The sequence below is a fragment of the Macrobrachium rosenbergii genome, chromosome 41 (assembly GCF_040412425.1).
Source record: "Macrobrachium rosenbergii isolate ZJJX-2024 chromosome 41, ASM4041242v1, whole genome shotgun sequence".
Lineage (NCBI taxonomy): Eukaryota > Metazoa > Arthropoda > Malacostraca > Decapoda > Palaemonidae > Macrobrachium > Macrobrachium rosenbergii.
The window spans coordinates 34,207,631-34,222,148 of NC_089781.1; the positions used below are offsets into that span (position 1 = coordinate 34,207,631).

Sequence of the window (14,518 nt, forward strand, 5' to 3'; positions counted from 1 at the left end):
TACTAGCATGTAAGAGTTTTAGTATACAATTGCATTTTTCAACCATTTCGGTCGAGTCAAAGTTGACTGAAGGTTGAAATTTTGGCACTTATCGTGATTTATATGAAAATATGTCAAAATTGATAAAAGCTACAACCATGAGTTATTTTATGTTGTATTCTACATGAAATTGCACACATTTTCATATATAAAACTTTATGTAAAGGCTAATAGAAAACGGTGCAAGAATTACAACAAAGTGACTAAAGAATTTCTGAGATTTTCAGCAGAGTTAGCTGATGCTTTCTTTTGGGATAAGAAAGGAATTCGCGCATGCGCAGCTGGGTCACGCTTGTAAACAAAACAAGAGCGTGATCCGTGAACTCCCAGCATCCCTCAAGGCGCGTGATTTAAAATTTTTCGCAAACGAGGCCTATAAGTATTTTTCCGCGAATATTTAAGAAAAACTTTTTGTAGTCGATGTATTTGACGTCCACTTGGCACCCGACAGACAACTTTTGTCGACGTAAAATACGTCCAGTCGGCATTAAAGGGTTAATACAATAATTGGTTTTTGTCAAAACAAATATAGTTATAAAACAAAGTTTACAAGCTCTCGACTGTATTGGTTGTGAAGTAATGGGATTGGTCAAAACAAATTGGAATTTATAACAATTTAAAGAAATTTAGCAAAAAATCAAAGTAAACTTGGCACAGTTTGTACCACGACAGGCTGTGTTCATATGCATCCAAGAAGTTACTTGAATTTGTTAATAACTTGAAAACAATTTTTGCTTAGTAAATGGTGCCAAAACACAACCAGTCATCTAGTAAGTACAGTAATTTCTTCTTAACAGTGGTTGCAGAGGTTTTTTTTTACCTTGAATATCAAAGAAATATATTGAACCAGTGTTAGGTATTCCCATCTTCAAAAATCAAATCTCATTGATTGAAATTTGTATTAGTGTGCTTTGTGGAAAACATGGGAAAATGCCCGGAGGAATATTCCAAAATATTGCATTCATATCTTGTGAAACCAACACATTGAGTATTTAGTTCTCTTGTACATTGACATGGTTATTTCTACAGCCATTCACCAAGATATAAATCTAAGAGTAAAAAACTTATAGAGCAAATTGAAGGTGTATGACATTACAAAACAAAATTGGAGAAATTCAGATAAGACTCTGCCTTGATCCATTTAGATTCTTTATGAATGAAAAGTGGTCAAGATTTTCTCTGAGAAATAGAAAATCATATATTTTGATTAAGTATAGAACATGTATCTGTTAAATATTAGACAGCATTTAGAGAAAGAAAGGAAATGTTTAGTTGAAACCACCATTTAAAAATTAACCTGAAAGTTATTTGTTGTTTAAAACAAATGCTTTAAAACAAATGCCATCAGGGTTGGATATTATTTAACAGTGAAGATGAACTAATAGATAACTCTATTTTAGACACTCAAGGAAAACAGCAATTTTATATAAGCAACTTACCAAGTAACTACTTAGCTAGTGATTATGCTTGCACGGCATCCTTAATTCAAAATTAGCAGTAACGTGTCGGTTGCAAAGGGGGGAGTGACTGTAATGGGAGTGTAGGAGCAACTTGCCGCCAATGGCATCATTCTCTTTTATGCTGCGCTGCCAACAACATGTCGTGCTCTGCAGTCCTGCCTAATTCGCCGGTTCATGCTAGCTTCCTGAATTCGGGAAGTATTCACTTTTGTTTGTCAAACTGTTGCGTTTTGTTATTTCTCTTTTTGCATTAGATACTTTCTTCTGTAATTATGTTGGATTCTAGCGCTTCCAGCCGTTGTTACTGTAGCGAGGGCTATAATACTAGACTTACTAAGATTTGTTATGATGCACATTCCATGTGCACTAAGTTTAGGGGGCAGGAGTGTTCGAGAGAGAATACATGTTCAGAGGGCAAGGACTAGGATGACTGGGACTGGAAGGTGCTCGAATCCCACCTGAATGGACTTGAGAAAAATAGGATTAGAAAGATGGCTACTCGAGCCGAGAGTAGGGCCTTTGTAAGCAGGGATTCTTCCCCTAAACCTAAGACTGATTCTAGCCTAGCTCTTCCTTCTACTCCTGGACATACTTTCTCTCCTATTCTCAGTCCTCCCTCTATTCCTCCACATACTCCCATGCCTAGCTCCTGTGCTTCTGACCCCGATGCCATAGCCATTTTGGAGTCCAGAATTGAGTCCAAATTTGACAAGAAGATTAGCCTGGTAGTGAGTTCAGTGTTGGAGATAGGGTCATTCCTACATGTGCATATGGAAAAAGTGTTCTGTGACAAAGTTAGTGATGAAGTGTTAAGTGTCTGTTGACTCACTCTTGGACAAGGCAGAAGAGTTGTATCTCCTCTTCCCCCCGCTTCCCAACATTTCCAGTTTTCCTTTGCTCAGCTGACTTGTGTTGACTCAGCTGAGTCTCTTCAGTTTGCGTTACCCTGTCTCCCTTTCTTCAAGTCATGGATGTGTTACGGGTACTCAGCTGTTGTCTCCTCCTGTCGTCAGCCAACTTGCTTTCGGATGAGGTGGGAATCATTGTAACTGCTATTCCCCATACCTCCCAACATTATCCCGTTTTGCTCAACTGACTAGTGTCGACTCAGCCAAGTCTCTTCAGTCTTCGTTTCCCTGTCTACGTTTCCCTGTCTCCCTTTCATTGGGTCACTGATGCATTATGGGTACTTGGCTGCTGTCTCCTTCTGTCATCAGTTGTCATCTCCTGTTGCCAGCTATCACTTCCTGTTGCCCTCTGGCGGAAGAAGAGCTTGAATTGGAGGAATTTCTTTGGCGTATACTGGAGTGCTGTGCTTCACTTTTTCCACATTTAGTGAAGAAAAGAGTCCATGTAGAAATAGGTCTTGGTTTTCGAGTATTTCGGTTCCCTCTAGGTGTTTGGAGAAAGAAAACTCAAGCTTTCTTCTTCAGTTAGAGCGTGTTTCGTCAGTTTTGTTGTATGCACAAAGCTTCTTTTAAGTCTGTCAGCGCTAGTCTTCTATTGTTGCTGGAGTCGTGGAAAACCGCCTCTTATAATACAGATGTTTAATTGGCGCTTAAACTGTCATCAGTCGAAGATTCGGTTATCTTTCTCTAGTTCCTTTGAAGAGACAAACTAAAGACTGACAAGTGCTTTGGACATGCTGTACCTGAGTTTGTTGTCCTGGTCTCTGTTTAGATTGTAGAAATTTTTATTTTTGCTAAACTTCTGCGCTAGCTTAGAGATTTTGAGGTGCCAGCATAGAGAGGTTAAGGCGCCAGCTTAGCATGTTTGTGATGCCATTTCTGACACTGCCGGCTATTGTTCTCATGATTATACTAACTCGGTTTGGAAGAAGGAAGAACGCTTATGCTCCTATCTGTAGTAAGGCTTATGCTGCACAGGATATGGCAGCTATTTTGGTTTCTCCTGTGGGCCGCCCTCTAAGTCTGATTGTCTTTAAAGCGATAAGATTCCTATTGGGTTCCCCTCCACTGGTTTAGTCTCCTATAGCTGTTCTTTTGTGTCTTCTCCAGCAGAAGTATCTCCTCTTTAGTACGAGGTTATAATTAGAGAGAATGCAGTGGAGCAGGTTTGGGTGATCACTGGGATTTAACTCTAACTTTTTCCTACCACCATAAGCAACCGGAGACTGGTGCCCGGTGTTCGACATATCGAGACTGAACAACTTTGTGCATGTGTCCCCATGCTTTTGGTTTTCCAGCATGGCTTAGTGACTCCCAAAAAGTGATTGGTTTTTTTATTGGTGGAAGTGCAAGAGACATTGTTCTCATACCATTACATCTCTAGTCACAAAAGTTCTTCGATTTGTATTTGCAGAGATAGTATTGCTGTTCAAGGCACATTGTTTTGGCTCGTGTACAGCGCCTCTATAAGTATTCACAAGGAATTTGTTGCCCGTAGGCAGATGATATAAACTTTTAGGAGCAAAAATTCTTTTCTTCTGAGTCAACTGGTTCAAGTTGGTCAGCTTTGTTGACAGTATTCCAAAGGCCAAGGATCTGTTGCCTCTCCTGGCTCAGTCTCTGTGCAGTATGATTTTCAGTTGATTTCCCTAACTCCTCCTTAGTGTGTTCTTATCTGGTGATGTGGGGATACTTTTGCAATTTGCAGGCTTGTTTGTCGGAAGACGAACAGGCACTTCTTGCTTCTTGAAGAATTTTAGGCCTTAAGGAACCTTCCTCCACAGTAATGGCCTTCTTTGTTAGGAAACATGGCCTCACTGGAGAATGTGTCAGATTAAACTGGCAGAATTACCGTACAGTCTGAGCATAAGAGATTACTACTTACAGCTAATGTTCATTAAATTTGTAAGTGTTCCAGGACCATTACTGTCACCAGGTTCTGTAGGAGGGACACCGTTGAAAATATTGGTAGCCTAACCTGTCCTTAAATGATTCAGTTATGTGATCCACTCACCTGTTCACGTTCTTTTTTCACTATGCAATCCAGCTTACGACAACAAAAACCACAAAACAGACTCACAATCCAATTTTTATCGACCTAACCTTCAGAGAGCTCTCTCTACCCTGCCACCATTTTTTCAACATTCCCGCCCGTATTTGTTTACATTTTTCTCCCTCCCGCCATTTTCGTCCTATGACGTCACAACAAGAACATACTTTTTAAACATAAGGAATGCTTTGCTATTAAAACGTCTTATAAAATTGAACATGTGCTTTCTTTTTATACATTTTGTAATGCCCATACCACTTCACCAATGCAGAAAATAAAAATAATGACTAACTTATAAAACTAACATATAATCACACTTATCTCCTTCTCCCTCCCCTCCAGCCTTTTCCTATCCTAATCCCCTTTAATCTCCATTATTCTCCAGTTCTTTACCCTCTACATAATTCCTAATGCTTTCCCCAGAAACTCCAGCTTTGGTCAATACATCAGCTCTTTGATGCTTTCCTTTTATCCATCTCACCTCACTTATTTCTCCAGATTCTATTGTTTCTCTTATTGCTGCAATAACAGTTTTTAAAATCTTACTATTTACTCCAGTACTTGATTTTATTGCAGTCATTAGGGTTTTACTATCAGTTTCACCAGTGCTTCTAATTTTCTCCCTCTTACTATCTCTTCCCACAAATGTTTGAAATATATCAATCCTTCTATGGCCTCCCCCACTCTCAGAGCTTCTGCTTCAATGGTGGACTTTGCTACTCTTCTGGATTTTCACCTTATGGGACTTCTCCTCTTACCATTTGTCAATGATATCACATAACCTAACTGAGTATGACCATCTTCAATATTCCCGAATGAAGCATCTGCATAGGCTTCCCAATAAATCCTTTCTTTTTCTAACTCACTATCACTTCTCCCATCATGCTCTTAGTTTTTCTCACTATTTTAATCGGCTTTCTCATATCTTGAGTCGTTCCTTCTTTAAAAGCTTTACTTAATTCACTAACATCATATGATATTTCTGGCATGGTATGTAATGTTTCCCAATTCAACTGTCCTACCACTGATCTATATTCTGTTAACTCCTTTTGTCCTAATACTCTATTACCTGTAAATCTTCTGGCTTCTGGTTCTCTTATAGAATTGATATACTGCCACTGATTAAGACAAATTCCATTTTCCTTATGCTCTACTAATTACTCTTATATACTTGAAACTTTTACTTTCTTGTTCTCCTACTTGCAATTTCTCTTTCAGTTTCTCAGTTGTTTCCTTTAAAAATCCTTCAGTTCCTCCATAGCAAAAATCATCTACATGTGTACATAAAATACCATTCAATTTATTGTCTTTCTTCCAAAAGAATATATTAGGTTCTACTCTACTCCTCTCGCCTTTAAGCTCCTCCACCACTTTTACCACCTTACAATACCATGCCTTTGCTGCATCCTTGAGCCCATAAACAGTTTTCTTCAATTTCCATAATCCACTCCAACCATCTTCACTAGGTGGTTTTAAATATACCTCTCGTTGTATTTCATCACCTTGTAGATATGCAGTTTTTACATCTAATGTATAACTATTCTAATCTTTCAGTTTTATTACTGTCAAACAAAATTTTTAAATTTCGGCATTGCACGTAGGAGCATCTTTTTCCCATTCAGCCATTTCTTCTTCAAAACCTCTAGCTACCAGTCTTGCTTTACATATCCTTTTCCCCCCTTTTACCTTTTCAGTTACTATCCATCTTGTAGATATAGTTTTTTGTCCAGTGTCATTTACCTCCTCATATACCTTGTTTTCTCTCCAACTTTGTAGTTCTTCTTCTTTAGCTTCAATAACCCTTCTATTTTGGAATCCTAGCAAAACCTCCTCTTCATCTTCAATTTTTTCTACACGACTATAATCTCTTAAGCTAACCCATCCCTTGTCACCTGACTGTGAGTCTTCTACATTGTACGAATCAGCCTAAAATTTGCTTGATCTTTTCCCTGCAAGACTCAATATAGTCCACTCTTCTACTTGTCCTGTATTTTTGTTTATAGCTCTAACTCTATTTCCCTTTCTGAATTTGGGTATCTCTTCTATTAACTCATCTTCTGTTACCTCACTTTCTTCTGTTACCTCACTTTCCCTTCATCTTCCAGTGTTTCCTCTACCAAATCTCTTTCTATAGTGTCTTCTATATCTGCATTCTCTCCAGCCATTTATCATCTCCTTTCCTTCCTGCCCATCTATATTCCCTTCCTTTGATGCAAGGGATTCGTCCTTCACAGTGTGTGTTTTGTCTATTTTAAGTCTCTTTTCTTTTTCTGGTGATAGTCTTTGAATCCTAGTAACATGTATTCTTGCTATACTTCTCTTAGAGAAGCCCCATGTTTAACCACTACTGTTTTACCTGATACTCCCACTGCCTGAGCAGGTCCTCTCCATTCATTTTCATTTTCTCCCTTATAGAATACCTCGTCTGCCACAACTGCTTCTTCAAATTTATGTTCTCTGACATTTTTGTTTAGAGCAATTCTTATTTTATTACAAGACTCATTTTTAATAAACACTTCTCTGGCCTTATGCATTGCATTCAGTGTATCCCTTACTATGCTTTCTTCCATACCTTTCTCTCTTCTTGCAGGACTTGAACTTTCTTCTCCCATTAAATTAGGCAAAGAAGGGTTTTTCCCAAATACTAATTGGTTAGGGGAGAAACCACCATTATTTATTAAGCAGTTCCTAGCGCTCACTACCCATCTTGATGCTATGGACCAATCCACTTCATCATCTTTCATCTTTCTTAAGCTTTCTTTGATTATGCCTACTGTCTTTTCACACAATCCATTGCTCCATGGAGATTCTGATGCTGTGGCTAATACTTTAATATTCCATTTTTCTGCCAACCTTTTTACTTTTTCATTTTGAAATTCTCCCCTGTTGTCTGATAATATTTTAGAAGGTGCCCCAAATATAGCAAACCACCCGTCAAAAAATGTCTATAATAGTTTCTGGTCTCTTGTATTTTATCCAAAAAGCCTGACAATACCTCGTTGCCATATTTACCATTACCAAGAACTTTCTCTCTTCTATCTCCCACATCCATTGCTACAACTTCATTAAATGTCTTACTCCAAGAAAATCCCACTACTGTTTAGCTGGGTTTCTTTTATATCTTTTACATACCTCACAATTTGCGATTAAGTCTGTTAGTAACTTTTTTATTTCCTCTTTTTCCTTCTCTCTCAAACAATCACTCCACTGTGCTTCTTCTGTTAGCTTGCATATTTTATCTCCACTTCCATGGCCAAATTGTAGATTTAACTTCATCATTGCACCTTTAATTTCCCTTAGACTCTTTCCCTTCCAACCCTCCAATAATAATTCTTCTTCTACCTTCCTCCTCAAAATTGGTATTCTTAAATGACCCTTTCTGTCTTCTCTTAACTTTACCTTCATTTCCCCTAATACTTCTATTTTAACACAACTCTCTTTTAAATTTATGGTCATCCCCATTTTACTCTTGGTTTTCTTACCTATTAACCATGGCACATCACCCTGTACAATTTCTGTCTTCAAATAAAACTTTTTGTTTAGACTTGTATGATGACTCACTGAAATTAAATACTTTATTAGACTCTTTCTTAGTATCATTCAGTCTCGTCAACTCTTCCTGATTCAAACCCACCTCAATGCGTGCTAGTCACAATTCCCCACAAACTGTTGACTTACATCCTGTGTCTAAAATTGCATCAACCTCTTCCCAAGATTCTTCTTCTACTTTGCTAACTTCTCCTATATAAACTTTTTCTTCCTCTTGTCCAGTTTCTGATTTCTTCTTACTGTATTTTGAAAATTCTGAGGACAATCTCTAGCCCAATGCCATTCCGATTTGCATATAGCACACGATATTACTTTCCCTTCTCTATTTAAAGGATTTCTTCCACCTCTACCTTGATTCACCTTTCCCCGATATCTTTGGTTTTTCCACCCTTTCCCAAAATTCACACAACCTACTGATCCCAACCATTCCCCCTCCTCTCTATTCCATAATCCCTCAAATATTCTTTTAATTATTTGTGACACTGTTTTATATTCCAACTTTTCTCGACCACAAGCTGCTAATACCATTTGTTTTTGATCTTCTGTGAGATTCAATTGTTCTAATATGTGAAAACCTTTTGCTTCCCCTTCAAGCATGCTTTTCCCTAGTGCCCTACTACATTCTAACTCTGCCTTTTCATACCTAATTATAAAATCTCTCATCTTTTCACTAGATTCTCTTTCTATTTTAAAATAGTTTTTCATTTTACTGTAATTTTCCATTAATATATCTTTTAGATACACTTCATCTAGTTTGGATAGGATTATCTTTGAACCCTCTCTATCCTTAAGTTCATCTCTACCTATTCCTTCTGTTACTTTTAAAGCTTTCCCTTTTAAGCTCATTCTTATCTCTATCCCCAGATATTTCACCTCTTCTACACACACCACAAGCCAATCTTCAACTTGTCCTCTCCATCCTTTATAATCGCCCTGTGCCCCACTAAATCTTGGGCAGTCTCTTATCCATTTCTGTCCTCTCCATCCTTTATAATCGCCCTGTGCCCCACTAAATCTTGGGCAGTCTCTTATCCATTTCATCTCCCAAAGTTTACCATCAGATGCGTCCATTTTAACCGACCACGCTCTGCTACCACTTGAAAATTTTGCCAGCCTAACCTGTCCTTAAATGATTCAATTATATGATCCACTCACCTGTTCACATTGTTCTTTTATCACTATGCAATCCAGCTTATAACAACAAAAACCACAAAACAGGCTCACAACCCAACTTTTATTGACCTAACCTTCAGAGAGCTCTCTCTACCCTGCCACCATTTTTTCAACATTCCCGCCCGTGTTTGTTTACATTTTTCTCCCTCCCGCCATTTTCGTCCTATGACATCACTTCCTATGACGTCACAACAAGAACATACTTTTTAAACATAAGGAATGCTTTGCTATAAAAAGTCTTATAAAATTAAACATGTGCTTTCTTTTTATACATTTTGTAATGCCCATACCACTTCACCAATGCAGAAAATAAAAATAAAATAATGACTAACTTATAAAACTAACATATAATCAACTGTAACTAACTATTGACATTTTTAATCTTTAACTTACATGCAGGTTTTGGTTTCCTCAGCCTTTTAATACAAAACAAAGAATTTTGATAAGTGTAGTTACTCTGACTTACAGTACACCATAGAATGGTCAACACTGCACCTGGTAAAGCTTGCAAGATGTCACGGTAGTAAAAAGACTGTCGATGATTCTTAGTAGGTTTCTCCCTGGTCAGAAACTAGTTATAGCGGAAAGATTGCTTCTTTGAGCGAAATGAACAATATAATATTGGTTCGATAGTTCATTCTGCTGGAGGACAGTGTTTTTGGCGATTAAGGATTCAGGAAGGACAAAACTACCCGCAGAGTGGTCATTACACCAGCAATCCGACAGACGCTGTAGAATTAGAGGAGTGCTCAAATGTGGACTTGTTAGCATGCGGATGAACAGGAATGACCAGTCTACTACCGCTCCTTTAAGGTCCCTCAAGCTTGAGCAGTGGATGCGTTTCTTCAAGTTTGGCCTGATTAAGACTCATGCTTTCCTCATTTATATAATCTAAAAAAAAGTATTGGATAAATTTATAGTAAAAGAATCCCTCAATTACTCCCGTAGAGCCCTAGTGGCCTCAGACCAAATGGTTTTCAGACTTTTTAGCTCTCGCTTGATGTTTCTCTTATTTGTCTGTTAACCCTTAAACGCCTACTGGACGTATCATATGTCGACTAAAATTGTCTGTTGGGTGCCAAGTGGACGTACCGTACGTCGACTACAAAAAATTTCAACCTTCGGTCAACTTTTGACTCGACCAAAATGGTCGAAAAACGCAATTGTAAGCTAAAACTCTTACATTCTAGTAATATTCAATCATTTACCTTCATTTTGCAACAATTTGGAAGTCTCTAGCACAATATTTCGATTTATGGTGAATTTTTGAAAAAACTTTTTCCTTACGTCCGCGCAGTAACTCGGCCGAAAATTTCAGAAATTCTTTCGTCATTTTGTCGTAATTTTTGCACTGTTTTATATTAGCCGTTACATAAAGTTTTATATATGAAAATGTGCGCAATTTCATGTAAAATATAACAAAATACAACCCATGGTTGTAGCTTTTATCAGTTTGGAAATATTTTCATATAAATCTTGATAACTGCCAAAATTTCAACCTTCGGTCAACTTTGACTCGACCGAAATGGTAAAAAAATGCAATTGTAAGCTAAAACTCTTACATTATAGTAATATTCAATCATTTATCTTCATTTTGCAACAAATTGGAAGTCTCTAGCACAATATTTCGATTTATGATGAATTTTTGAAAAAAAACTTTATCCTTACGTCCGCACCAGAAATTCTTTCGTCACGTTGTCGTAATGTTTGCACTGTTTTATATTAGTCGTTACATAAAGTTTTATATATGGAAATGTGCGCAATTTCATGTAGAATACAACAGAAAATAACTCATGGTTGTAGCTTTTATCAGTTTTGAAATATTTTCATATAAATCATGATAACTGCCAAAATTTCAACCTTCGGTCAACTTTGACTCAACCAAAATGGTAAAAAAACGCAATTACAAGCTAAAACTCTTACATTCTAATAATATTCTATCATGTACCTTCATTTTGCAACAAACTGGAAGTCTCTAGCACAATATTTCGATTTATGGTGAATTTCTGAAAAAAAAACTTTTTCCTTACGTCTGCGCGGGGTAACTCGGCCGAACATCTCAGAAATTCTTTCGTCACATTGGCGTAATGTTTGCATCGTTTTACATTAGTCGTTACATAAACTTTTATATATGAAAATGTGTGCAATTTCATGCAGAATACAACAGAAAATAATTAATGGTTGTAGCTTTTATCACTTTTGAAATATTTTCACATAAATCATGATAACTGCCAAAATTTCAACCTTTGGTCAACTTTAACTCGACTGAAATGGTCGAAAAACACAATTGTAAGCTAAAACTCTTACGTTCTAGTAATATTCAATCATTTACCTTTATTTTGCAATAAATTGGAAGTCTCTAGCACAATATTTCGATTTATGGTGAATTTTTGTAAAAAACATTTTCCTTACGTCCGCGCGGTAACTCGGCCAAACATCTCGGAAATTCTTTCGTCACGTTGTCGTAATGTTTGCACCGTTTTATATTAGTCGTTACATAAACTTTTATATATGAAAATGTGCACAATTTCATGTAGAATACAACAGAAAATAACTCGGTTGTAGCTTTTATCAGTTTTGAAATATTTTCATATAAATCACGATAAATAGAAAAAATTCAACCTTCGGTCAACTTTAACTCGACCGAAATGGTCGAAAACTGCAATTGTAAGCTAAAACACTTACAGTCTAGTAATATTCAATCAATTAGCTTCATTTTTCAACAAACGGGAAGTCTCTAGCACAATATTTCGATTTATGGTGAATTTTGAAAAAAAAAAAAAAATTTTTTTTACGTCCGCGAGTTATGGATTCATGCATCATATTGTGATAATATTTTCTCTGTGTTGCTTTGATCGTTTTACAATTTGTTATATACCAAAATCATCGCAATTTAGTGTACAATACAAAGAAAAAAAATAATCTGTTAGCTTTAGCCGTTTTGCTCACAACGCGATTTGTATACAATTATATATGAACATTTTTTTTGTGCTGTCATATATTTCAATATTTATATATGATAATGATATTTTTTTCATTTCTGATGGTTGCATACTAACCTTCAGGCAATGACAAAAAAAGGAGCCAAAATGAACTCTTAATCTTAAAAACTAAGCGTGCTGTGATTTTTGAAAAAACTTTCTTTCTGCTTGGCGCTAACTCCCAACGCCGCCGCCATACAGGAGACGTTTTTGTAAATAGAGGCTCGGCGTTTAAGGGTTAAGGAGAAATATAGAATTCCATGTGGTTCCACTAACTTCCGCATCTCACACTTAACCACTTGGAGATGCTCAACTATCTCCTCCCAATAAGTGGATTTTCAAGGTATCGTGGATTCTATATGAGTGGAAAACAATTATAGCCTTGCATCAGAAGTAGCGGTTTGTGTATTGCTCAGGGTGCCATTTTAGAGGAATTTTCAGCATCTGTACCCCTGTAGACGTCAAGTTTCTGTGCTTTCTTAGATGTAAGTTTTTCACTGGCTACTTTCAAGGTTTTCGTTCCATACTTTCCTCAGTGTTGTGTCATGTGCAATTAGATCTGGCTAATGATCAGCACCTTAAGGTGTTGAGGTCAGTCGAAGATAGAAACCCCTACAACTCTGTATCAATCTCTCTGGAATTTAGATGCAATTCTAAATTGCATTTGCAGAACCTTTTGAGCCTCTGGAATGAGTTCTATTGAAGTATTTACTATGAAACTCTCTTTTAGTAAGCACTATTAGCAGTTAAAAGAGTAAATATATTGCAAGCATCTCCTTAAGGTTGTTGTATGAGGGAATGCTATTTTATCTTTTTGCCTTAGAGCTGAGAATGAAGTTAAGGCTAAGTTGTTTCGAGAGCTGTAAGAATTCCAATTTATCCTCTTGGTTGGGGAAGAAAAGGGAACACTTCAGTGTCCTGTAGGACAGTTAAAACTTGCTTAGATAGGTTAAGCCTGGAAGAGGCAAAGTTATTGTTTTGTGGTTTTAGAAAACCTAGAACATCTTTATTGAAGGTGAAGCCTGAAATAGGCAAAGTTAACCTTTTGTTTTGCACTTTCAGAAAGAAAACCTGGTGTGTCGTTGTCAAAGGTTACGCCTGGAAGAGCCAAAGTTAACCTTTCATTTTGTGGTTTTAGGCACCTAGAACATCTTTGCCATAGGTTAAGCCTGGAGTAGGCTGAGTTAACCTTTTGTTTAGTGGTTTTAGAAAACCTAGAATGTCTTTGCAAAGATTAACCCAGGAAGATGCAAAGTTAACCGGTTGTTTTGTGGTTTTAGAAACCTAGAACATCTTTGTCAAAGAACACGAGGTTTTCTGTGATGTATTTGATTAGGTTGGTGCATGAGAACTGCCTCCATACCTTTTACCTTTATTGAAGGTAAACATTCATAATGAGAGAGCAATTGCAACTTTATGTAGTTTTATGGCAATTTGTTGCTTGAGGATGGAATTAATGCAGCACAGTACAAAGTACAATTTGGTTTGCTACTGACTACCTTAAGTATGCAGAACCTGGTCTGAAAACAGTAAAGCCCTTAGTCTGCGACTAGTAGCAGGTAAAGTCTTTTCCTGAAAAGAGTGATATTTGAGGCTCTTTGTTTTAAATCCTGGGTTTTGATATTTTGGGGAGCATGGAGGTACATATATTATATGGGAGCGTACCTGTATCTTAAAGGTATTTATTTTTAGTTGACTGTCATTTTATTGGGCTTTTGAACCCTTCTGCTGCTTCTGTTTCATTCTGGCTAGATTGAAGCAGTTTTCTTTGCAAGGCTGCTCTTTGTTGCACGTGTATGAGAGCCTTGCTTCCTGGACGGAATCCAACTTCTGGCTCTAGTAAGGTCCAGAAAGGATTCCAGATCAGGTAAGAATGTTTTTAGTTCCATGCAATAAACCTTTAGCTCGATTAGCTGAGCGGATTTTGTCTAGCCGCACTACCCACCATCCTCTTTTCAATGTGGGAATCAGCTGTCTTAACAGTAGGTAAGATTCATTTTAAATACAAATTTTCATAATAAAATTTAGTATTTGGATACTTAACTACTGTTAAAGTAGACCCTACCCAGCCTTCCCACACTTAGTGGGCTGTCAAAGAGACTTCTGATAAGAGCTAAAACATTCGAAACACACCTGGTGGAGAATAGGTATACTAGACGGTCATCTGGGCAGCCATTTGATCTTTCGCTTGAATGCTGACTTGTATGTTGGCACAGAGATATAAGCTATCTTTAACAGTTGGTAAGTATCCAAATAATAAATTTTATTATGAAAATTTATATTTTGCGTAAAAGAGTAGCAAAATATTTATTGGAATTTCTTAAATTATCTGTTATAGTTTTATAATAAATCTTTTAA

At 37.0% G+C, this 14,518-nt stretch overlaps 1 protein-coding gene across 1 annotated transcript in view; it reads left to right on the top strand.

The window, feature by feature from the left end:
* Positions 1-14,518, top strand: part of LOC136826787 (sortilin-related receptor-like) — a 330,233-nt gene that overhangs the window by 274,519 nt on the left and 41,196 nt on the right. The window lies entirely within an intron of this gene.